Consider the following 25884-nt stretch of genomic DNA (forward strand, 5'->3'; position numbering starts at 1 on the left):
CTCCACCCCCCCGCCCACCCACCCCCCGTTTCAGGACAACTTTATGAAATCAGAATGCACGGAATAAGGCAGCGGGTACTGCCAAATGTTTGTCTTTACAATAACAGTAAACATTTCATTGTCATTACATGGTCTAAGTCACAACCTCAGTCGGGTGAACTCTTCAATTTCATCCAAGAACGCTTCCCTCTCTCCTCAACTCATATTATATAGCACTCCCTCTTGTGCCATAATGTTTGCAACAATAACAGTGAAGTCAATGGCAAGAGAGCTAGATTAGCCAGCTAGCATTTCTTCTAATGTCTCTCACTCGTCTGATGCTCTTGCACAATGTGTCAGTGCTCAATTGAAAATATATCTCAGCGGTGCCAGCAATGGTGTTACCCACTCTACACGTATAAGCTTATCAGGAAACTGAAACACAAAGTATCTTTCGTGGTTGAAAGGGAGAATGGAAATATGCTTGCATATTGAAACACAACATATTTAACACTTAAACATGCATTATTGTACTCACACATACTGTACTCAGAAATTCACACAATAATATAGGCCTACTCACATAACCACACAAAACATTTGCTCACTCATGAGCACAAAGTGGCAGGGTCAGGCTGTTGAGATTACAGATAGTGCCTTTAAGTGAAAGTTTTAAGGACAGAAAATCTGGTTCTACTTTTAACGCCTGTCAGCCCTCAATCCTTCCCAGTGCCCATCATCCCCCAGGAGTGGTGGAGTTAAACTGGGTTTGATGTTCTGCTGTCTGAAAATCATCTTTTACACATTCCAAGAGCCAAATGCAATTTGGGCTGTCACCAGTGGCATTCCCTTTAAGTGTCCATGCCTTTGACTATTATGGGCCTGAGATAATAGTTATCTCTCAACTTTTCACCCGCACTACACTGCTGCTAACAGACGCAGAGGAATGGCAAAGATTCCATATCAAACGTTCCCTCCGCAATCTCTCACTCAGCTCATTGGAATGGTCTTGATTAAGATAGCTCTCTCACACAAACAGTTAAAGGATGAGAAAGCCGAACGAAGCATCTTAACCCAATTAAAAATGCCTGTGAGTTCTTTTAAAGTGAGAAGAGCAATTCCCTTCAGACAAGCTGGAGAAGACACTGTATAATAAATCACCCTCTCAAGTACGACGTTTAGGCTTTAAGCATGAGGTTGAAGCAGAAGGAAAGGAAAATGGGATGACCCCGCGACCTCCCAACTCTTAACACCTTCCCCGAGTCCAGGGCGACTTCCAGAGCGCTCTCACAAAAAGGCCCCGGTTGGACAGCCCATTTGGGCTCTGTCTCAGTGACCCTCACACGCGCCTGGTGTCTCGCAGCTCGCCCTCACATTTCAACACACCTGGGGGAGAAAGAGAGAGGTAGAGAGAGAGGTAGAGAGAGAGAGGTAGAGCGAGAGAGAGAGAGAGAGAGAGAGAGAGAGAGAGAGAGAGAGAGAGAGAGAGAGAGAGAGGTAGAGAGGGAGAGGTAGAGAGAGAGAGCGAGACAAGTAGAGAGGGAGACAGAAAGAGAGAGACAGCTGGGGATGGGTGGGCTTGCTGATTAAAATTAAACAAACCAAGCAAGAATTTATTCCACATACTTAATATTCTTCTTTTTTCCCTCTAGTTCCCTCCCTCCATGTACAGAAGATAGGAGAAGTAGCAGATGAGGGAAAGATATGTTGACAAGGGGTGCTAAGTGGATTTGAGTAATGGGCAGTTGGGCGATGTGTTTGTTTAACCATCTGGTAGCAACTCCCTCAGTTTTGTGATGTAGTGTCTGTAGAGGGAAAAAGCCCAGTGCCTAATATGCCATTTATGACACGATGGGTGGTCACACAACGAGCAACTGGGTTCATTGATTCATATTACAGCTCACGTTTAAATCAGAAAAAGATTGGAACACTGAATGAGTGACATCACCAGGGACCTCCAGAATAATGTGTTGAAAAAACAAGAATGAGAAATACACTTTATATACGAAAGTATGTGAACACCCCTTCAAATTTGTGGATTCAGCCACACCCATTGCTGACAGGTGTATAAAATTGAGCAGACAGCCATGCAATCTCCATAGACAAACATTGGATGTAGAATGGCCTTACTGACGAGCTCAGTGACTTTCAACATGACATCGTCATAGGATGCCACCTTTCCAACAAGTCAGTTTGTCAAATTTCTGCCCTGCTAGAGCTGTCCTGGTCAATGTCTAGGAGTAAAGTGGTAGGCCACACAGTGCTAAAGCGCTTAGAGCGTGAAAAAAAATCGTCAAAATCGTTGCAGCACTCACTACCCTGTTCATCGAGAGCTGCATGAAATGGATTTCCATGACCGAGCAGCAGCACACAAGCCTAAGATCACCATGTGCAATGCCAAGCATATGGGCTGGAGTGGTGTAAAGCTTGCCGCCATTGGACTCTGGAGCAGAGGAAACGCGTTCTCTGCAGTGATGAATTAAGCTTCACCATCTGGCAGTCCGATGGATGAATCTGTGTTTGACAGATGCCAGTAGAACGCTACCTGCCCAAATGCGTAGTGCCAACTTTAAAGGAAATCTCAAAGCTATAGCATACAATGATATTCTAGACGGTTCTGTTTTTCCAACTTTGTGGCAACAGTTTGAGGAAGGAACCTTCCTGTTTCAGCATGACAATGCCCTCGTGTACAAAGCGAGGTCCATACAGAAATGGTTTGTCGAGATTGGTGTGGAAGAACTTGACCGGCCTACACAAAGCCTTGACCATAACCCCATTGAACACTTTTGTTTGGTATGAATTTTAATGCCGACTGCGAGCCAAGCCTAATCGCCCAACATCAGTGCCCGACCTCACTTAATGCTCTTGTAGCTGAATGGAAGCAAGTCCCAGCCGCAATGTTCCAACATCTAGTGGAAAGCCTTCCCAGAAGAGTGGAGGCTGTTATAGCGGCAAAGAGGGGACCAACTCCATATTAATGCCCATGATTTTGGACTGAGATGTTCGACGAGCAGGTGTCCACATACTTTTGGTCATGTAGACTTTTGGTCATGTGTTTCATGAAAATGATCATACTAGCCTACAACATATCAATATTAAATTTCAAGAGCATCAAAACATTAAGATCACCTGCTCTTTCCATAACATGGACTGACCAGGTGAATCCAGGTGAAAACTATGATCCCTTATTAATGTCACTTGTTAAATCCACTTCAATCAGTGTAGATGAAGGGGAGGAGACAGGTTAAAGAAGGATTTTTCAGCCTTGAGTCAATTGAGACATTAATTGTTTATGTGTGCCATGCAGAGGCTGAATGGGCAAGACAAAATATTGAAGTGCCTTTGATCGGGGTGTGATAGTAGGTGGCAGGCGCACCGTTTTGTGTCAAGAACTGCAACGCTGCTGGATTATTCACGCTCAACAGTTTCCCGTGTGTATCAAGAATGATCCACCACACAAAGGACATCCAGCCAACTTGATACAACTGTGGGACGCATTGGACTCATGGGCCAGCATCCCTGTGGAACGCTTTTGACACCGTGTAGAGTTCATGCCCCGACAAATTGAGGCTGTTCTGAGCGGGAAGAGGGTGTTCCTAATGTTTGATACTCTGTGTAGATGAAAATGATTACCATTCCAGTACAACGTTACATTGAGTGCCACTAAAACCTATATAAAAAAGTCTAACAACATTGTAATATAATGCATGTAAATATCTGCATTTGTAATTACACAAATCGAAATAGCAAACCAGTATTAAATGTGTAAGTACTGTGTAACAATGTGTTGTAATTATGCAGACCACAGCAAATGTTTGTATAATTTGTATGAGTCAGATTCCAGAATGGAAAGATGTATGATAAAACATGAAGTAGGCAAACTAACATTTCAGTAATACAATGAGATCTTTTCCAAAGACAATGCTGTGTCAAAGACTATGTGAAATCGCAGTCATCATTTCATAATGCCCCTTATTGAATCAGGTGTGGGATGGGGATTCCATGTGGATAGGATTCTGTAAGAGACGGCACTGTTCATTTTCAGCAATTACATGCAAGGCGCCTGTAACCAAATTAAGTCTCTCTTATTGAGGCAGTGACAGCGCGTTCTGAAGTAATTACCATGGCTTTTAATAAAGTGCTGTCCGAATTCACTTTTTAATCTCGCTCTCCTGAATTATTAAGCAGCTGTCCCCGCCCCATCTTTGGATCACAGGTTTCCCCCTCACACAGAATTGATTGGAGGGAAGAGAAAAGGCCTTACAAGGATATGGTGGCATTGGAGCCATAATAATCCTAATGCAATACATTGTTAGATTTATAGATACGGACAGGGAAATAATCTAAAAAGAGATGAAAAAAGTATTTATTTATTTGAATCATTTTGATTGATAGGTTTTTATTTTAAAAGGTTTGAACTAGAGGATATGTACACTCTTAGAAACAAGAGTTCCAAAAGGGTTTTTCAGCTGTCCCAATAGGAGAACCATTTGAAGAACCAATTCCAGGTAGAACCCTTTTTGTTCCAGGTTGAACCTTTTCGGGTTCCATGCAGAACTCTCTGTGGAAAGGCGATCTAGACATGTCCATTTCATGATCTTCCATTCCGTCCGTTCCTCACAGCCATGCCACCAGTCATGAAAACGAATAAAATCCGGGTCATGTTTTGAAATGAAAACAGTCACAAGTTAGTGTTAACAAACATGGAACATCGACCCTCTATAAAAACCAAAACATTTGGATCAATAAAAGCCCTTCTCTAACTGGGGAAACAGAGCTGAAAGTCCTGATTTCTCTTTTAGCAGCTTTGCCTCGTATTTTTCTTTCCATCAGGAGAAATGTCAGGAGAACTGTAAACGTACTAAAGGTCAGCCAAGTACTAACAGACCAGACCAGGCCTTTGTTATGCATGCTGTTCTCCAAAGCAGGGGCCATGGACGCGCTTTGGCACTGGACATGACATTTGGTTTGTTTTTGTATTTATTTGAGATCGGCACACCCCATAGAAGTTGAGCACAATTTATGTATTCATGTGAACTCTTTCCCTCTTCCTCTTAGTTTTTCTCCACATTACCCTAAAATCTACTATAAAAACAGGCATTCAACGATTCCCTACAAGCTAACATAACACATGTAATTCAGATCTGAGCTTAGCTTGGGCGTGCTTTATTGGACGATCAAGTGACTGCATTAAAGCACGGAGCAGGTTAATAAAGTTTGGGTCCGCAGTGTAAATTGTCAATTTGCTTTGACTGGTGGTGGGCACTGCTGACAGTGAAAAGGCACACTCTGGTGACTCAATTGACACTCCTTCCAGTTCAAAGGTTAATGAATGGTTATTCCTCCTTCCTAGCAGGAGATGCCTTCTCTCCCGGGACCAGCCGTGTGAAAGGAACTAGATTTAGGGAGATAAATCTCAGGGCCATAATTGAATCAGGGCCTTGATTTAATCAGGAGCAACGTCATCACTGGAGACGACAGAACATAACCATAGTCACTGACTTACAGATTACAGGATGTATTTAATGATTAACATGTGGTTTAATGCTCATTATATACTTTATGTAAAGGGTAAGATTCTGATCTTAATACAGACGTACCATTGAAATATGTCACAGTAGGTTTTGGGATTCGTTTTTTTAATGTTGGCAGGTTGACATTGATAGCCATACATTTGTCACACCGGCTCAGTTGTTAGACCAACACGGGAACCTATGTGACATGCAAGGCCAGGGTTGTGGATTCGATTGCCATGGTGGCACAGTGGCAATCGAGCATCTGCTAAATTACTCAAATATACAAATTAAATGTCTAAAAAGATAAATACAATTACTAGTGATATTTTATAAAGAAAGAAAAAGGGTCTGATACACAGAGGGAAAGTCTCTCATAAACAGATACAATGTAACCCAGTTTGGTATAGTGCTTAGTCATGGCAAAGCCACAGCTTTAAAATGCATTATTGTGTGAATCTGTCTCTGAGTGTGACCTGGACTGAAATCACTTGACTGCCTGTTCACCCAGAACTCTGCTTGAAGAAAACTGCCAGAGCAAAGTGAGAGAGGCAGAGTTCAGGATAGATTTGATTTCACTTCCAGCCAGGTGTGGGCTTTGTACTTGCCACGAACCATACCAATGCTCTGGCTTTTCCATCCAAAAGCTGGTTATTTACACCCATACCTGGGCTCTTTGTCACAACAGTTTTAATGGAAACGTTGGATGTGAAAATTCAGTCGCTAACCAGAACCACAATTTTTTCCACACAAGCTCAATAAAAATATGTACCGAAATAATGATTTAGCTATACATCCACCTAACATGAATTATGTAATAAATGTGCAACATGAGTGTTAATTTTAAGTAAGATTAATTTTTCAGAAATATTTTTAGCAAGTTATGAACCAGTCAGAATATGCAAGCATTCAACAAACGTTTATAAGTGTTGAGGTGGGCCTTTGCACTTCATCAATAAAAAGGGAAGGAAGGTTGCTTACCAAGAATAACTTCAAAAAGGACTAATTCAAGGTAAAAAGGTGTTGGAGACCTTGTCAAAAAAGGCTGAGATGTATTTATTTTTGCTCATTTTAATCCATTGCACAGGATGCGAACAGATGAGTGACGTTTCGACGTCGGGGTGACGTCTTCATGCTGTGGTATCATTTTTTTCTTGCGTAACATTTTTGGAGATGCAAAGTCATATGTTTCCTATGTTCACCCATGAACCTATAAAGGAGATGGAACACAGTGTGATGGAACACAGTGTGATGGTTCCTAGGTATGATAATGACAGGAATAGGAATACTCCTCGATGCAGCACTCTACGTACACAATGAAGATTGACATTCCAAATAGAATTGTATAGGTGGGGAATCTTGTCCAGTTGATAAATGAACCAAGTTTGCGCAAGTCTGAGATTGAAATCATTATAAGGTATAGTAATATTATTTGAATGTTCTGTCTATTTTAATCACGAAATTCAACAGTTTGTGGATGAATACGTGAATAAATTAATCTGTTGCCGTATGCGCAACTATTTTAGGAACGGTACGTAATCAGTAGCCATCCACTGCATGATTACAACCAAGATGTAGTTCACATCTTATCTTTATTAACTTGTACCATGTACAGCATTACTAATAATATCAGTGGAACTTTTCCTCCAACTGGTCAATAATAGACCTTGTTCTGTTGAAATTCTCTCCGAAGTCCCTCCCGTTCTACTCTCATTCTGAGGCATAAACATTTGTCTGAACCCAGCACTGGGACTTCATTTCTCCCGTATGCAGCGGAGAGTTGTCCTATGGGTTAATGGCCCACTGAAGACCTGAATCAGTCCCAGATGAAAGGAACCTAAAGGGCCCTCATTTTTCCCCATTAATCATTCTTGTTTTCTTTAAAGTGATCTTTTCACCCTGTTTTAAGTACCTGTCTGTTTTCTGGAGGCCTATCCGAGCCTTGCACCCTCCTCACAAGGAGTCCCCTGGGCCCAGAATCAGGCTCCAGGTTTAATGGCTTTTGTAATGGCAAATTATAAGGCGCTACAAGAAGATTAATCTAAGGGTGGTCTCGGACTCGCTGGGGCGCAGGCTTCAAGGTAACCTGAGATTGTTAACGTCACACTTAACAATGCTGCCCTGGCCGACCACACCATCACAGACACATGAACTCTTAAAACATTATGATTTACCAGGCCTAATATTTTAGCTGCCCAGGGCCAACTGACCAAAAAATCATTACCATTTGTAAAATTAACAAATTGTTTTGTCAGGATTTTCAGCACCATCATCATTCCTGTGCTAATAGATTTGCTATGACTCAGCGGCCACTTAATTCTTGCTGAGCCGAGACGACTGTTTCCTTCAAAGGCTGAAGACTCAACTGTAAGGCAGGCGAAAATGAACGAGGGAGTAACAAATCTGAGATGCACTTTGTCAAAGTCTACAAAATACCTAGAAGTATTAAAGTCCTCCCTGATATGAAACATTTCTTTGCTCACTGTGTGAATGAAGTAAATTAGGCATGCAATTGTGAACACTTATTTCCATTCTTTTGTTTGAGGCTGCATAGAAAAGTTGAGATCACAGAGAGGTGAACTTTGTTTTACTTTGGGTGGGATACATTTCTGCCTATGTATTTTGAGGTATGGTGTCATGTCCTACTTCGGTCAAAGTGTCTGCTTATGTATAAGGCATTGCACTCTGGGACGGCATGATTATGTCTTTAGGGTAGTGACCTCAGCCTTTACTACATCAATTAGAAATGGATCCTCTAGGACCTTAACTCATCTCAGCATTAGCATGTACCATGTCAAATCTTTCAGACCATTTGTATCATCGTACTTAAAAAAGACAAGAAACCTTATGAAATGTTTAAACATTTAAAAATTTAACAATTTAAACAAAGATGTGGGTCTTAGCCACCATGTTCTCTCTTCTCAAGGAGAACATAAAGACAGTAAAACAGTGAGTCTTACCTCTTAAAGGAACATCATGGTTGTTTGTGGCTCCTGTAGCTGTCACCAGAAACTTGGTATTAGAGAAATCTGACAAAATTGAGGGACTATTTTAGTGTGTTGACACTTATCTGGTAAGTCCTGTCTAAATGGTAACATTTTAGTTTCGCTCTTTCATATAAATGACATCCGAGATGAGGCTGCATTTGCCTCAGAACAGCACTTGACCCCTCCAAAGAACGCAAAAAAAATGCTAATGAAATGGGAGTCCCAGGTACCCCACTCATATCTCATCTCTATTAACGGGTTTACTGGTGACCCCAGGGGTCCTCGTAAAAGTTTACACAGAGGTTTCAGTTAGAGCTCCCTTTAAAGGAATGAAAGAAATCGGTTAGTTTATGGTTAGCCTTAAGAATTATACAGCATGTTTTACTAAAGTTCCCATTTTTACAGACCCTGGTTCCAATTAGCCAGCTAATGGCAAAGGGGTCTAACCTAAGCTTCACTTTATTCAACAAAAAAAACACATGATTGACTGTTGATCTCTGAGACACATAAGCCAGGGGGTTTGGAGTCTTACCAGCTCTCACAGTCTCGTGTCAGAATTAAACCTTCATCCATGTTTCTCAAACGTCAAATTTTGAACTTGTCCAAACGTCAAATTTCTAAGTGTTTAATGTTAAGTTTAGGAATTGACTCCAAATTCTTAAGGTTAGGCATTAACTCTGAATAGTTAAGGTAAGGGTTAAGGTTTGGGATAGGCTTAAAACAAAAATATCAAAAATAACTTTCCATTGCTGGATTCAAAGTTGAAACCTTTGGAATCAGAGGCAGATGCTTATGCCTGTCTGCCATCCCCATCTACAACTCTACTGCAGGTGACCTGGCTGTGGAGTCGGGTTTGAGGTCAGCATGAGCTGAGCTATGCTGCCACTTCAAGAATGGAATGAAGTACGAATGGACCAAAAAGGCGGTCGCCCATAGACCACTGTTCATTCCTTAGAATGTTCATTTGTTTTACCCTGTTGGAATGCCATGTGGGAGCTAATTTCATCCAGTACAAAGATCAAGTTCTAGGTTTTAAGAAAATAAATTTGTGCATTATATGTAGATATCTCAAGGCTGATGAAAATGTATTGGAGCACTGAAGCATAATTTGGTGGCAAAATATTAAACATTTAACATTCAAATCATGCATTCAATTACATGTATTCTAGCTCAGTTTCTCACCCAAGGCTATAGCTGACTACAGAGGCTTTATAAACAGTTAGAGCTTTGCCACTCAAAGGGCCCGACATTATACATAGGGTTAGGGTCTATGTTTTCATCAATAACTAGGGTACGGGTAGGGCTCAGGTATCACTATATTGATCACCAACACGTGTATTTTAACCCTCTTTTCATGGTATCCAATTGTCAGTAGTTACTATCTTGTCTCATCACTACAACTCTCGTACGGGCTCAGGAGAGACAAAGGTCATGTGTCCTCCAAAACACAACCCAACCAAGCCGCACTGCTTCTTAACACAGCGCATATCCAACCCGGAAGCCAGCCGCAACCAATGTGTCGGAGGAAACACAATGCATCTGGTGACCTGGTTAGCATGCACTGCGCCTGGCCTGCCACAGGAGTCGCTAGTGCACAATGAGACAAGGATATCCCTACCGGCCAAACCCTCCCTAAGCCGGACGACGCTATGCCAATTGTGCTTCGCCCCACAGAACTCCCGGTCGCGGCCGGCTGCGACAGAGCCTGGGCGCGAACCCAGAGTCTCTGGTGGCACAGCCCTAGACCACTGCGCCACCCGGGAGACCCGATCACCAACATTTTGAAGCTGAGCCATTTGCTCGTGCTCTGTTGCGTATTACAGTCATATCTGACTAAGATCATAACATTGTCTTTAGTGCTTCAACCTCGTCAAATATAAGACAGAAGAGATTATTTCACGTAAAATAATAATGCTCCTTAAGTTTTGTCGGAGTTTAGAGTGAGGAAAAGTTGCGAACAGCTAACTGCTCTCTCATGTCTCGTCATTGAGTAGAACAGCCCAAGCAAAGCCGTTGCTATGGATACTCAACGACTCAGAGCCACCATGAGCAGGGATTGAGTGACAGATAGAGAGGAGCAGCTAATGAATTTACTAACAGAGAAAGTTATTTCTGATTGCGGGTATCGGGCAGGGCCGGGCTTTAAATTTGGGAGAAGCAATCGGGCCTGGGTAGGGAAGGGGAATGGGTAGGACTCAGGAATGGGTAGGACTCAGGAATGGGTAGGACTCAGGAATGGGTAGGACTCAGGAATGGGTAGGACTCAGGAATGGGTAGGACTCAGGAATGGGTAGGACTCAGGAATGGGTAGGCCTCAGGAATGGGTAGGACTCTATTGGGCACAAAATAATCTGAAACAAACTTTTGACAACTTGAAAATACTTGTATGTGTTTTTGTCCCAATACTTTTAGTCCCCTAAAATGGGGGGGACCATGTACAAAAAGTGCTGTAATTTCTAAACTGTTCACCCTATATGAATGAAAATACCTTCAAATTAAAGCTGACAGTCTGCACTTTAACCTCATTGTCATTTTATCATGTCAAATTCAAAGTGCTGGAGTACAGAGCCAAAACAACAACAAATTAGTCACAGTCCCAATACTTTGGGATCTCACTGTATTTGCGTCCTCCTCTCCCTAGTTTGCAATGTGTATCAATATGTCTGGAAATGGCCTGGCCGGACTAAACACACCAGTATTTAATATGAATTTAAGTGATTAAATGTGTCACACTGCTTCTGCTTGAGATCCCAAAAATGACCCTTACCCATAACAAGCCTTTCGTTTAACTATGTCAAGGCAGACAAGAGAGAAAATTGGAAAAACAGCTCAGGGAAAACCTTGAGCAAGACATGCAGATGAATTATGGAACATGTCACACAACAAGTCTGTGTTCCAGTGGAGGGTAATGGAGGTAAAGTACCTTCAGGAAGCAGGGACTCACGAGGAATACTTTGGTCCTTGCAACCTGCCACCACCACAACAGCCCGTTCATAACTCTCTGACTGTCACTCAGAGCTCCAGTCTGACAAAACAAACACCCCACCAACAAAGACATCAGGTCAAGTAAGTAGAGCTAATCGATTCGTGCTTTTTGAGTTCTGTGAGGTTTCAGTTCATTATTAAAAAATAATCATGTTTTGTTTTCCGATTTCGGTTTCAATCATTTGGGTTGAATGCTGTAACAACACAGAATAAAACAATAAATAAAAGTCCCATGATGGTAGTGACTGACATTACTGCTTATCACTTATTAACCATCCTTTATTCACATGACTTTAATTTAATATAATATTTCAGTTGTTGTGTATATACACAATAATATTATTGTGTATTTCATTTCTTTTTGATGACTTTATTATTTAATTCCACGTCATCACCTCATCTCTATAGAGCTGCTGCCTATGCTGCTACCTACGGGCTCCTGAGTGGGGCAGTGGTCAAAGGGACTTCCTCTCAGTGCTTGAGGTGTCAGGTCAGACATCCTGGTTCAGAACCAGCTGTGTTTGGGAGTTCCATAGGGGGTGTGCCATTGGCCCAGCGTTGCCGGTGTAGGCTGTCATTGTAAATAAGAATTTGTTCTTAGCGGACTTGCCTAGTACTAAAATCATAATTTTAGGAGTTCTTCAAAGTAAATAAGGCATACTTTATGACTGCTGAGTACCAACTATCAATCATCTCGACAGCTCCTCTCTATATCCCCTCACGACCATGCATTCTTCTACCTCTTCTGTAGCAGGCGTAAAAGAAACACACTCCGGACAAGTAGATGCGCAATGGATTATGGTCATTGTAGTTAATAACCCCGTTGTATTAGCTAAACTATGTAGATTATTGGCATGTTGGAAACTAGACCAACTGTGCAATGTGTGCACTGAGCTCGCAGAAAAGAAGCGAACTAAATGGAATTAAAGTAATTGAACCAATTAGTTGTTTAAAAACAAAAAATAACTGAAATTTCGTTTCACTGCTCAGTACCACCAGTAAGTAAGTAAGTAAATATGAATTAAGTTGAAATAACAAGGAAATTATGTTGATTCTACCTATTTTTGCCCAGAGATACATCTCGACACATTTCAGATTTAATTTGCTCCCCGTATGAGTCCTCAGGGATTTGGATGGGTGTCCAGACAATATCCTCTGATTCACTCCCCAAGGCCTGAAGTTGACAGTTCTTTGGTGCTGGTCTCTTCATTTATCAGCAATAACCACATGCATAGCCCCAGGAAGTCGTTTGGGCAGATTTTTCAGGGGGTCCTGCAGCACCCTCAGCACTCCTACTTCCCGTGGCTATGACCACATGCACAAACAATGCAGAAGCCTGACATAGGTTGTTGTCACCTTTATGACAGATGAGCCACAGTGACGCTTTTCTCTTTGGTCCACAGGAAATCCACTGTCTGGACACACACACACACACACTTCCTGCTGGTCTCCTGTGCGTCCGTCATTGAGGGCACTTGACTCATAACACAGCTTCCTGGTGGGAAACTGACTGGTTACCGTGGAAGATACATACTATTGTGGTCGGATCTTTTCCCTGACAGGATTAAGAGCTTGTTAGCCATTTATACATTCAAGGTTAGCCATTTTCCTTTCTCTCTATGTGAACATGTGTCTGAGGGTGTATTATGCGTGTGTACACGTGCTTGGCATCAGGGGGTGTATTATGCGTGTGTACACGTGCTTGGCATCAGGGGGTGTATTATGCGTGTGTACACGTGCTTTGGTATCAGGGGGTGTATTCTCTCTGCGTAAGTCCCTTGTCTCTGGACTTTGGGATCTTGCACTGCATGTCTGTCCTGCCTCCTCAGCCTGGCCTTCAGGCCCACGGTCTGGCCTACAGTTCTTCCCCCACACAGAGGGAAGGCAACAGCCCAGCTCGGCTCTTTGCCCAACGTCAGAGTCCAATAGCTGCTGGGCCTCTGCTTTTATCACCCTCTCCAAGCTGGAATCCAGAGAGCAATGCAATTCAAACAGGATGGTCGTACAGCGAGCGAGTCTGGCTGGTAAAAGTCATGGCATTTCTATTTCCCCCTGACAAGCCTGTGTAAGCAACTACACACAGAATATTATTAAGAACTGGGCTGGCATGGATTGATTGTCAGGTTCCCATGCACCTGATACTGGACAGAGAAGTGGTTGACACACTGATCGTGGTCCTCTGTGATTGGTCAAGACTAGTCTGTGGCTGGAGCTGTGCTATATTTACCTTCAATGTTATGATGGACACTCTCCTTCCCCTCTCTCACTCTCTATTTCCATCCTCTGTGGAAGTCCCACCCAAAAAGATGTCCTGCCATCCACTGGCATGGCTCTAAACTTGGTAACAGATCTCTGGCGTTGCCATCCACCTGAAATTATACCGGGAAACTTTACCAATGCAATGGTTTATCTTGGTAACACTTTTCTTGAAACACCTTCTTACGAAGTATTATATGGCCTTATAACCTTCTAATAGATCATTCTGAAACTAAGATTATAGTGATGCAATAAGGTACAAGAGGTTGTTATATATCGAAAATAAATCACAACTAACGGTCCTCTAGTACCTTATTGCTTTATAATACAGTTTCATAGTGTCTTGTGACTGAATATGTTTATAAGACTATGTAACACTTCATACGAAGAAACGTGTTATCATTATATTCTAAAATAGACAGGAAAGTAGATTGATATCACCTCTCATTCAACCCCTTCACAAAGTCTCATAGCCTTATATGAAATATAATGTCGTGAGGAAAAAATGGCCACAGCCAAAGCGAGTAAGCCAAAGGGGACCTGCTGAAAGAGACAGTGGGAGTAAGAGAGGAGAACCACGGGGAGTGGAAATGAGAGAGAGAGAGATGAGGGGAAAAAAGAAAGAAGGGAAGCGAGGCCTGGCTTTATTATGGTCTAATATGCCTTCCGTATGCAGCGAGCAAGGAGAGGAGCACAGAGACATCATTATACCCCTCCCTGGGCCGTCTCCCTGTATTAGCCTCTCCTCTAGTTCACTGGCTGCGACAAAGACAAATGAGAGAGTTTTTCCAGAGGATCATTCTCATCCGTTACTGCCAGTTCCGTGTGATAGATCATCGGAGTTAAAGCAGGGCAATAGATCACAGCATAAAAGAGACTCACTAGGGTACCCCAGCGGAGTGCCTTTACAGATCACTGGTTGCTTAAGAGTCAAATCTTGCTGGTGTTTTGAACCCCGATTAAGCCAGAATAAATGGTTGTCTCCATCTCAGTGACCACCACACTATGGGGGTGCAGGTATGGACATAGCTTTTGTCATTTGCTTACCATTTAAATTGGTTAACTGAAATAACAGGACATCTACAGTACTGCTAACACAGGAGTCTCCTATCCAGTATCAGAACAGTATAGTCCATATTAGGGTTAATCTGTAGTCTGAGAAGATTTTCAACAGCCAATGAGGTACTAATATATATAATGAGCGGTATGGTATCAGAGCAATGGTGAACAACAACGCAACAGTATCACAGAACTATAGACCGATCAATTAGTCAAGTGCTGATCGCTGACAATACCACAAGCATACACAAAAGAACATCTCAATAGTATTGCATATGCATTTGTTTACATTTTCCTGGTCATCAGCGGAATGAAGACATCCCTAAATAGCTGCTATATATTCTGTTGGTAACTCTGTGAATTAGCACTGCTGCACAACATTACAGATTTCAATTAATTCTGATCAACACAGATGTTGGATCACTCTGGTGTGGGGGACAGACTCATTTTTATGTAAATTTGTGTCAGGAGACAGAGACACTGGGAGTCTGTAAACTGTATTGACGGAATAGCAGCTGTAGATGCACTGAACACCAAACATGCAGACAATTCACAGTGCAGCTGAACTGCTATTGTTCATGTTGAGGAGAGAATATATCAATAATCAGCCGCTCAGACACTCCTAGCGCAATTTATTTTGTCCTTAACCTTCAATTCCACTGACAGTCTTGAAGCTTGACACATTAAAACAACACTTACAAAACTGCAATAGTTTGATGAGAATTTTGCATTTTTCAAAGACCTGAAAGAGCTTTATCCTCCAATCTGAAGCCATAATCATTATGCTTAATTCTATGTAAATAAATATGTATATTTTTCTGCAAATCTAAGTATACCTCTAGAGCTGTCTGTATCTTCTTTACTGGTGGTTCTTTTTTTTATTAAACTAAATAAGTTTCTTTGTATCTCTGCAAAACGTGAGTAAAAGTAATTTCTAAAGTCTACCAACTTTGACAGCAGGCATGCCTGTCACGCCCTGACCATAGAGATCCTTTTTATTCTCTATTTTGGTTAGGTCAGGGTGTGACTAGGGTGGGCAATCTAGTTTTCCTATTTCTTTGTTTGGCCTGGTATGGTTCCCAATCAGAGGCAGCTGTCTGTCGTTGTCTCTGATTGGGGATCATACTTAGGCAGTTTGCGGGATCTTGTTTTTGGTACTGTGCTGTTTAGCCCTACTTGACGTTATGTTTCGTTGTTTTTTCGGTGTTCATTTAATAAATTAAAATGTACGCCTACCACGCTGCACCTTGGTCCGATCCTTCCATCGACGAATGTAACAATGCCAGCTAAGATATTTAGATAAGCTAGCTACTCTAACTTAATTGCTAGCCTGAAATGGCATCTTAGTAGCTAGTTATGAGATTGTGATATTGGGAACCAATCGGGCTTGCTACTGCCAATTTCATACAATTGCTAGGTACAGTGCATTCAGAAAATATTCACACCCCTTGACTTTTCCCACATTTTGTTGTGTTACAGCCTGAATTTAAAATGGATTAAATTTAGATTTTTTTTGTCACAGGCCTGTACACACCACATAATGTCAAAGTGGATTTATGTTTTTCAACATTTTTACCAATTAATAAACAATGAAAAGCTGAAATGTCTTGAGTCAATAAGTATTCAACCCCTTTGTGAAGGCAAGCCTAAATACGTTCAGGATTAAGAAATGTCCATAACAATTCACGTAATAAGTTGCATGGACTGTGTGCAATAATCGTGTTTAACATGATTAACAGACATTGGATATCCCTTTGAGCATGGTGAAGTTATTAATTACACTTTGGATGGATACACCAAGTCACTACAAAGATACAATCTTAACTCCTAACTCAGTTGCCGGAAAGGAAGGAAACTGCTCATGGATTTGACCATCCTCAGTTTTCAGCATGGTGACGTTAAAACAGTTAGAGAGTTGAATGGCTGTGATAGGAGAAAACTTAGGATGGATTAACAACATTGCAGTTACTCCACAACACTAACCTAATTGACGGAGTGAAAAGAAGGAAGTCTGTACAGAATAAAAATATTCCAGGCAATACTGCACAAAATGTGGCATAGCAATACTTTTTTTTCTGAATACAAAGTGTTATGTTTGGTACAAATCCAATCCAATACATTACTGATACCACACTCCATATTTCCAAGCATAGTGGCGGCTGCATCATGTTATGTGTATGCTTGTCATCGATAAGGACTGGGGCGTTTTTCAGGATAGAACACAAATGGAATGGAGCTATTGTAAGCACAGGCAAAACCGTAGAGGAAAACCTGATTCAGTCTGCTTTCCACCATACACTGCGAGAATAATTTCCATTTCAGCGGGAAAACAACCTAAAACACAAGTCTAAATCTACACTGTAGTTTTTTTAACCAAGAAGACGGTGAATGTTCCTGAGTGGCCGAGTTACTGTTTTGACATAAACCTACTTGAAAATCTATGGCAAGACCTGAAAATGGTTGCCTAGCAATGATCAACAACCAATTTTACAAAATTTGAAGAATTGTGAAAAGAACAATGTACATACAGTATTTTACACAATCCAGGTGTGTAAAGCTTTTATAGACTTAACCAGAAAGATAGCTGTCAAAGGTGATGCTAACATACACTCCATTACAAAAAGTGGACACCTGCTCGTCGAACATCCCATTCCAAAATCATGGACATTAATATGGTATTGGTCCCCCCTTTACTGCTAAAGCAGCCTCCTCCTCTTCTGTGAAGGCTCTCCACTAGATGTTAGTGAGGTCCGGCACTGTTGTTGAGTGATTCGGACTGACTCACAGTCGGTGTTCCAATTCTTCCCAAACAAAGTGTTCTATGGGGTTGACGTCAGGGCTCTGTGCAGGCCAGTGAAGTTCTTCCACACTAATCTCGACAAATCATTCCTGTTTGAACCTCACTTTTTTTTGTGTATGGGGGCATAGTCATGCTGAAACAGGAAAGGGCCTTCCTTAAACTGTTGCCACAAAGTTGGATGTACAGAATCATCCAGAATGTGATTGAATGCTGTAGCATTAAAATTTCCCTTCACTAGAACTAAGGGGCCTAGCCCGAACCATGAATAGCAGCCCCAGACCATTATTCCTCCTCCACCAAACTTTATAGTTGGAACTATGCATTGGGGCAGGTAGCGGTCTACTAGCATCCACCAAACCCAGATCAGTCTGTCAGATGGTGAAGCGTGATTTATCACTCCAGAGAACGCGTTTCCACTGCTACAGAGTCCAATGGCGGCGAGCTTCAAGCCACTCCAGCCGATGCTTGGCATTGCACATGGTGATCTTAAGCTTGTGTGCGGCTGCTCAGGCATGCCAACATGCAAACACATTTCATTAAGCTCCCGATGAACAGTTATTGTGCTGGGGTTGTTTCCAGAAGCATTTTGGAACTCAGTAGTGCGTGTTGCAACTGAGGAGAACATGATTTTTATGCACTACACACGTCAGCACTCGGCGGTCCTGTTCTGTGAGCTTGTGTGGCCTACAACTTTGCGGCTGAGACATGGTTGCTCCTAGCAATTTCCACTTCACAATAACAGCACTTACAGTTGACCTGGGCAGCTCTAGCAGGGAACTGACTTGTTGAAAAGGTGGCATCCTATGACGGTGCCACGTTGAAAGTCACTGAGCTATTCAGTAAGGCCGTTCTACTGTCAATTTAGTCTATGGAGATTGCATGGCTGTGTGCTGGATTTTATACACCTGTCTACAATTAAATAAATAGCCGAATCCACTAATTTGAAGGGGTGTCCACATACCTTTTGTATATAAAGTATAGCGTATATTGATTATTTGGGTTGAATAGTAATGTAATGAAGATATATTAGTGTTTTATTTTTCATATTTGTTTTACAAATGTTAGAATTTTTTTCCACTTTGACCTCACAGAGTATTTTGTGTAGATCGTTGACAAAAAAAATGACACATTTTAATCACACAACAAAATTCGGAAAATGTCAAGGGGTCTGAATACTTTCTGAAGGCACTGTATTTAGTAGTATTATAAAGAAACAACAACAAAAATGTTTCTTTAACAAACAGGATAAATCTGAGGGGGCACGTGCCCCTGTTCCTCCTATGGGCATGACGCCTCTGGGGACACCGGACACCCTCTGAACGCATCACCAGGGTTTCTGACAGGAGCCATGGCAGGAACTGTGGGGGATTACTAGGGTTAAGGTTTCTCCCTTCTCCTCTACCTCCACCCCCTCCTCTACCCAAATATGGCATGGTTACTGAAGTAGTAAGGGCTGATATCGTTATGTAAACCTGATTCCCTTTCTGTGAGAAGTGTGTCTAAGGACCACACTTCTTTTTGGTTTTCTGTCTGGGAACCAAGGTTACAGTGATGAAATCAAATGTAATGTCTGTACAGTGAAGTCACCCCCCATTGTTTACATAGTTGTATTGTACCTTGATGGGGGATTGTTCGTTTTGAGCTTTCACAACTCCAAACCGCAGGTTATTTGCTTTGACTTTTGACCTTGGTACATGAAAGAGTTAGGGACTGAATGCAAATGTTTTAGTCACATTTACCAACCTTGGGGACATTTGTAGACTGATGCATTTACCTTAATAAGTGCTGCTATTTGTTTACTGTTATGCACTACAGACGTTAGGACTAAAGATATTATGCACTACAGATATTAGGGTAGGAATTACACATTACCCCAAAATGTATATGGTTCAACGAGTTTCAAGATAAAATAGAATGTATGTAAAGTACATTTCCTCAAATAACCATTACTGGTCATTGATTTATGAAAAATTTGGATATTTTAAATTCCTGCGCTGAAACGTCCGTAAAAAATTCATCCAACAAAATATCAAGCGGGAAATAACCAAGTATAAAATAGTGTGTTTTTTTTTACAGGGGACAGCAAATGGGAGGATCACTTTCCCGCTCACAGGATTTGCTCACATACAGGTCTGTGCCTTCATTGTGTCCCAGCCATAGAAATATAATGAATAGAATGGCCGTCCACATACAAGTCAATGATGGCATAATGGGTGGACTGGTGGCCATTGTGAGTGTACCCATCGAGCAAAGCAGGAAGTGAAAGCAGGAAATAAAAGCAGGAAGTGTACCCATCAATATATGCTGTGATTTGTTCAACTCAACTGACATTACAAAAATACATTCCATTACATGAGCAACATCAGTCGACATCATTTGAATGAACATTCTATATTAACATGGAAATTATTGCATCACAATACCAGGTGGCCATTGTGACTGTACCCATGAGTTTACCAGTCAAATTGCCAGGGTTAGAGATTGTAAGCACGTTCTATTCATTCTATTTCTGTGGTCCCAGCTCTTCTAATACCTTGACAACGCAGTGAGATTCAACTCAACAGGTGTGGAGGGCAATGGGCAGGTCAAAGCATTCACATTTGGCTTGCTAAAGACTGGCAACAATAAACCGGGTACAAGACTGATGATTTATTCCCTGCTAGAAACCTGACAAGTCTATGTAAAATACTGCAAAGAAAAGGTTTAAAAAAAAGTTTCACCATCAATATATTTATCAGATAGAGCCCATACATTGACGGGTACCTTTAATATCTGATCTTATTATTTTAAAAAATACGCAATTTCCATGACAACTGAGCTATAAGGTCAACCTGGAAAGTGTCTTTTAGCATTTGATTTATAGTTGTAACTTCAGCTGTAACCCAGTAAAGTTCACAGACACAATTCTCCTGGGAACTATTTTCCTCTCACCTGTTCCTAAAGGATTTAGGAGACGTGAGAAATGACTGTAATGTTTTTTTGAGCACTTTGCTACATGCAACGATTGTGTTAAAACAAATGAGAATCCCTCTCAGAATGTAATGGTATTAGGATTTACCCATAAGAAGGAAACAAAAAAACAAAATAAATAATTTGATATAAGACCAGTAAGGCCATTGTGTCACGATCAGTATAAAATCTTACCCTGTTTTTTACAAGTTGTTGATATACCCAGGTTTCATAAGGTAACAAGCAATGTGTGCATTAGCATGTGTACTCAATGGGTATGTATCTACAGTGTATGTATCAATGTAATGTATCTATGGTGAGTTGCCACCAGCTCACACACACACATCTCTAGATTTCTGTATATACTACGCAGCAAAGCCACTTCTGGTCAAAACGAAAGGACAACATTGTGTCCTGATTCACTCCATTAATGCATTTACGCTACTTTACTTGCGCTCCAACCCCCCCCCCCTGTCATCGCATCAGCCAAGGGGAAACAAAGAAATCGTCCAACCAGCACCTTGGAGGAAGCCCTTACCCCCCCCCCCCCGCCCCCAAAACGGTGGCATACGGCTGTCAGCTCCCAAAACGAGATGTCATGTCAACGCGGGACAATTACACAATAACGAGGCCCACTTGAGATTAGGCTAATGAGAAAATCAAAACACAATTTAATTATTGTCAGCGGCAAAGCGTCTTTAAAGGACCTATCGTAGCATGCTTATTAAGAGAAGTCTGCCAATCAGCCTGCCACCTCCTATAAATAGCCCCAAGGCTTTCTGGACCAGGGCTTGTTTTGTTTTGCGGCTGCAAGTACACAACACACACACACAAATGAGTACACACACACATGTTGATTTTACTATCCAACCGCGGACCCAAAAATGTATTCCCATTCAAAATCCTACTTTCCCTAACCTTAACCATAACCTCAGCCTCAACCCCTAAAACTAAAACTAAACCTAACCCTAACTTCTAACCCCTAAACTCTAACCGTAATTTTAACCCTAATCGTAACCTTAACCCTAAACCTAACCTCTAACAGTAACCCGCACGCGCACGCGCACACGTACACACACACACACACACACACACACACACACACACACACACACACACACACACACACACACACACACACACACACACACACACACACACACACACACACACACACACACACACACACACACACACACACACACACACACACACACACACACACACAGACGCTCTCTCCTCATGTCACCTGCTCTGAAAAAAATTCTGATTGTGTTCATAACCCAGGCAACATGGACCTGCAAGTGTGATAGTTTTCTGACATTATTATTTGATTATATTGGCTGCAGCACTGCCATCAAGTTGATCCTGCATATCCTCATTTCCCACATTTCTCTGGCCTATGAAAAACAACAGCATGCATAAAGAAGTGCTATCTTCATTTTATCACTTTGTTATCACAGAAAAATGCTAAATATAGTGTTTTTGAGGTATAAAAAGGCTTCTATAGTTTGCCATCTCAACTTTAAAATGTCAGACTTGATTTATTCTAACAAAAAAATTATCAACCCCTACAAAAAGGTCCATTAACTATAATCCACATGATAATTTTCCTGCTCTGAGAAACTGGTCAAATTAAGATAGCACGTAACAGCAATGCTCCCATAAATGTTCTGACTTTGTTACTACTACAAATTAACTGTTCATGTTCATATTTACTAAAGGCAATCATCCCTGGAGATTTCCAGGTTCTACTGTGTAATGATTTCCCAGCTCAATGCTATTATTTTCTCTCCAAGGGGCATGTCTCCATGCCATGGTCCTGGCATCTGCGGTTTTGTCCCCTCATTTCGATGTCACAATGGTAATTAACTGGCAAAATGTAAGTTACAACAAGGCCGGATGATCGCTATTCCCAAACATCCTACAAACATATGGCACCAAATGTTACATTTCGCTAATAGCCCAGGAGAGTAGCTGTGTTGCCATTTAAATAAAGGGGAAAGCTGTGCTGAAATCTCAAAGGGTGTATTGCCACAACACTTTAATTAAAGCACCTTCATAAGAGTACAAACATGCTATAAAAGACAGTACACAGTCATTTGTAAGTATGCAAATGTATATAATATAGAAAGTGTTTTAAAGCACCGTAATGGGTGATAATTGTATTGTCTACTGTGTTCTCAAACAATGTTTTTCTAATCTCAGGCAATGGAAACCGCTGCTCGCCAACAGATAAAATTGTTTCCCCATCGTGACCTGTCACAATGCCGAGGTGAGTGACCAGCCCGGAATCCTCGCCATCACTTAGATCTTTTACTGGTTCACCAGTGCTTAGATTGCCAACGTCGGGCAGTCAAGCGGCTAACACTATTTCCACGTCTTCATGTGCTACGCTGCTCTCCTCCATATGGCTGCAGGACACACTCCTCATTTTTCAGATAACTTCTCAAGCGAGAGGACAGGGCCGGACCTCTGGAGAAATATCCCTACCTCCCCCACATGCATGTTTTGAGTATGGAGCTCCTGCCATTATCTGGTCAGAGTTCTTGTATGACCAGCGGGCAGCTAATATCTGAATTAAGTGCAATAATGGGAGCCTTTAATTTGTGTAAGACTGACTGAGAAAATACTTTCCGTTCAGACAAGGGGATTGACCTGTGCCTTAGCAAGTCCACATGCAGTAACACACTTCCAGCTCTATAAAAGTAGCACACTTCCAGCTCCCAGATTGAGACTACTGTCAATCTGGGCTAGCCTGATAGGTTTGTTAGCATTACTCCCATCATCCTATTATTTGCTGCATTGCTACATTATGTCCTTAGAATGGTAGGATCCAGTCTCCTCAAAGGGCTGTGCCATTGAAAGAGTTAAGACTTCTCCTCTCCTGATACCCTGATGTTGGCAACGCATGGCAGCACCAGTTGACAGCACAGCTATGTATGACTGATGACAGCAGAGGTAGGAGCGATCTGGGAGTGGAGATGATTATGAAGATAAGGTGTCCACAGGACATCGCCCTGCCCCCACCCACTTGCTCATACGGGTGTGCATACACAAACATTCACGCAATTTCCTCCAAGGCATCGTCTCATCTATTTGACACAGTAATTACAGCACACGCTGATTCCAATGATGGATGAAGTCCCAGTCTGGGATGAACGGTCGCTCCTTCCTCCCTCTCTCTCCCCTTATCTCTCTCGCTATCTCTTATGCCCTTCCTATGTCCATGTTACCCATAGTCCTAAACTCCTCTCAAAAAGTCTTACTTATCAATACAAACAATAGCTTTCTGAGAAAGACAATGTGCATAAGTGCTAAACTCCATCCCACCTATAGGATTCTACATCCCTTTATCACAAAATCTAAGGAGAGTAAACTGAAGGACAGTTGTCACCTTGAAGAATGGTATGAGTGATTATACTGTCAAAGACACCTTATCCATTGTGTGAGCACACACACACACACACACACACACACACACACACACACACACACACACACACACACACACACACACACACACACACACACACACACACACACACACACACACACACACACACACACACACACACACACACAGAGGTGCGAGTCAGTGAATCAGGTGTGCATGCCTGCCAGTGCAGCAGCAGATGCTGGCTGGCATTTAATTGAGTTCTTAATGCAGCACAAAAGGAGAGGCCCGATTCAATTTGTGTCCTCGCACCCCGTCCCACTGCCCCTTGTGTTTCATTACGGGGGAGCCAGAACACCTGGCAGGAGCCTTGGGACACGGTGGAAAGCAAGGTGACGGCCGACACACTAGATGTGACAAGGATGGCAGGGTAGCGAGGGTGCAGGAAGAGAAGAAGGAGGAGGGAGGGAGGTAGCCTCCAGCAAAAAAAAGAGATGTGCTGTCGCCAGCCAGAGAAAGACGTGCTGTAGCCAGCCAGATAGATACGTGCTGTCGCCAGACAGAGATGCTGCTGTAGCCAGTCAGAAGAGTGCTGTAATGACAGCGTGCTGTGGCCATCCAGAGAGAGAGAGAGACCTGTAGCCAGCCAGAGAGAGATGTGCTGTCGTTAGACAGAGATACATGTTGTGGCCATCCAGAGAGAGACGCTGTCCAGCCATAGAGAGACATGCTGGGCCAGCCAGAGAGAGACATGCTCTAGCCAGCCAGAGAGAGACATGCTGTAGCCAGCCAGACACATGCTGTCGAGCCAGAGAGAGACATGCTGTCACCAGCCAGAGAGAGATGTGCTCTAGCCAGCCAGAGAGAGACATGCTGTAGCCAGCCAGAGAGAGACATGGTGTCGTCAGCCAGAGAGATGTGCTGTAGCCAGCCAGAGAGAGACGTGCTGTCGTCAGACAGAGAGAGACATGCTGTGGCTATCCAGAGAGAGAAGAACTGTCGCCAGCCAAAGAGAGACATGCTGTAGCCAGCCAGAGAGAGACGTGCTGTCCCCAGCCAGAGAGATGTGCTGTCGCCAGCCAGAGAGAGACATGCTCTAGCCAGCCAGAGAGAGACGTGCTGTCGTCAGACAGAGAGAGACGTGCTGTGGCCATCCAGAGAGAGACACGCTGTCGACGGCCATAGAGAGACGTGCTGTAGCCAGCCAGAGAGAGATGTACTGTCGTTAGACAGAGAGATACATGTTGTGGCCATCCAGAGAGAGACGCGCTGTCGCCAGCCATAGAGAGACATGCTGTCGCCAGCCAGAGAGAGACATGCTCTAGCCAGCCAGAGAGAGACATGCTGTAGCCAGCCAGAGAGAGACATGCTGTCGCCAGCCAGAGAGAGACATGCACTAGCCAGCCAGAGAGAGACGTGCTGTAGCCAGCCAGAGAGAGACATGCTGTCGCCAGCCAGAGAGAGACATGCTGTCGCCAGCCAGAGAGAGACATGCACTAGCCAGCCAGAGAGAGACATGCTGTAGCCAGCCAGAGACAGACATGCTGTCCCCAGCCAGAGAGAGATGTGCTATGGCCAGCCAGAGAGAGATGTGCTGTGGCCAGCCAGAGAGAGATGTGCTGTAGCCAGCCAGAGAGAGATGTGCTGTAGCCAGCCAGAGAGAGATGTGCTGTGGCCAGCCAGAGAGAGATCTGCTGTGGCCAGCCAGAGAGAGATGTGCTGTAGCCAGCCAGAGGGATATGTGCTATGGCCAGCCAGAGAGAGATGTGCTGTGGCCAGCCAGAGAGAGATGTGCTATGGCCAGCCAGAGAGAGGTGCTGTGGCCAGCCAGAGAGAGATGTGCTGTAGCCAGCCAGAGAGAGATGTGCTGTAGCCAGCCAGAGAGAGATGTGCTATGGCCAGCCAGAGAGAGATGTGCTGTAGCCAGCCAGAGAGAGATGTGCTGTAGCCAGGCAGAGA

The sequence above is a fragment of the Oncorhynchus keta genome, chromosome 4 (assembly GCF_023373465.1).
Source record: "Oncorhynchus keta strain PuntledgeMale-10-30-2019 chromosome 4, Oket_V2, whole genome shotgun sequence".
Classification (NCBI taxonomy): Eukaryota; Metazoa; Chordata; class Actinopteri; order Salmoniformes; family Salmonidae; genus Oncorhynchus; species Oncorhynchus keta.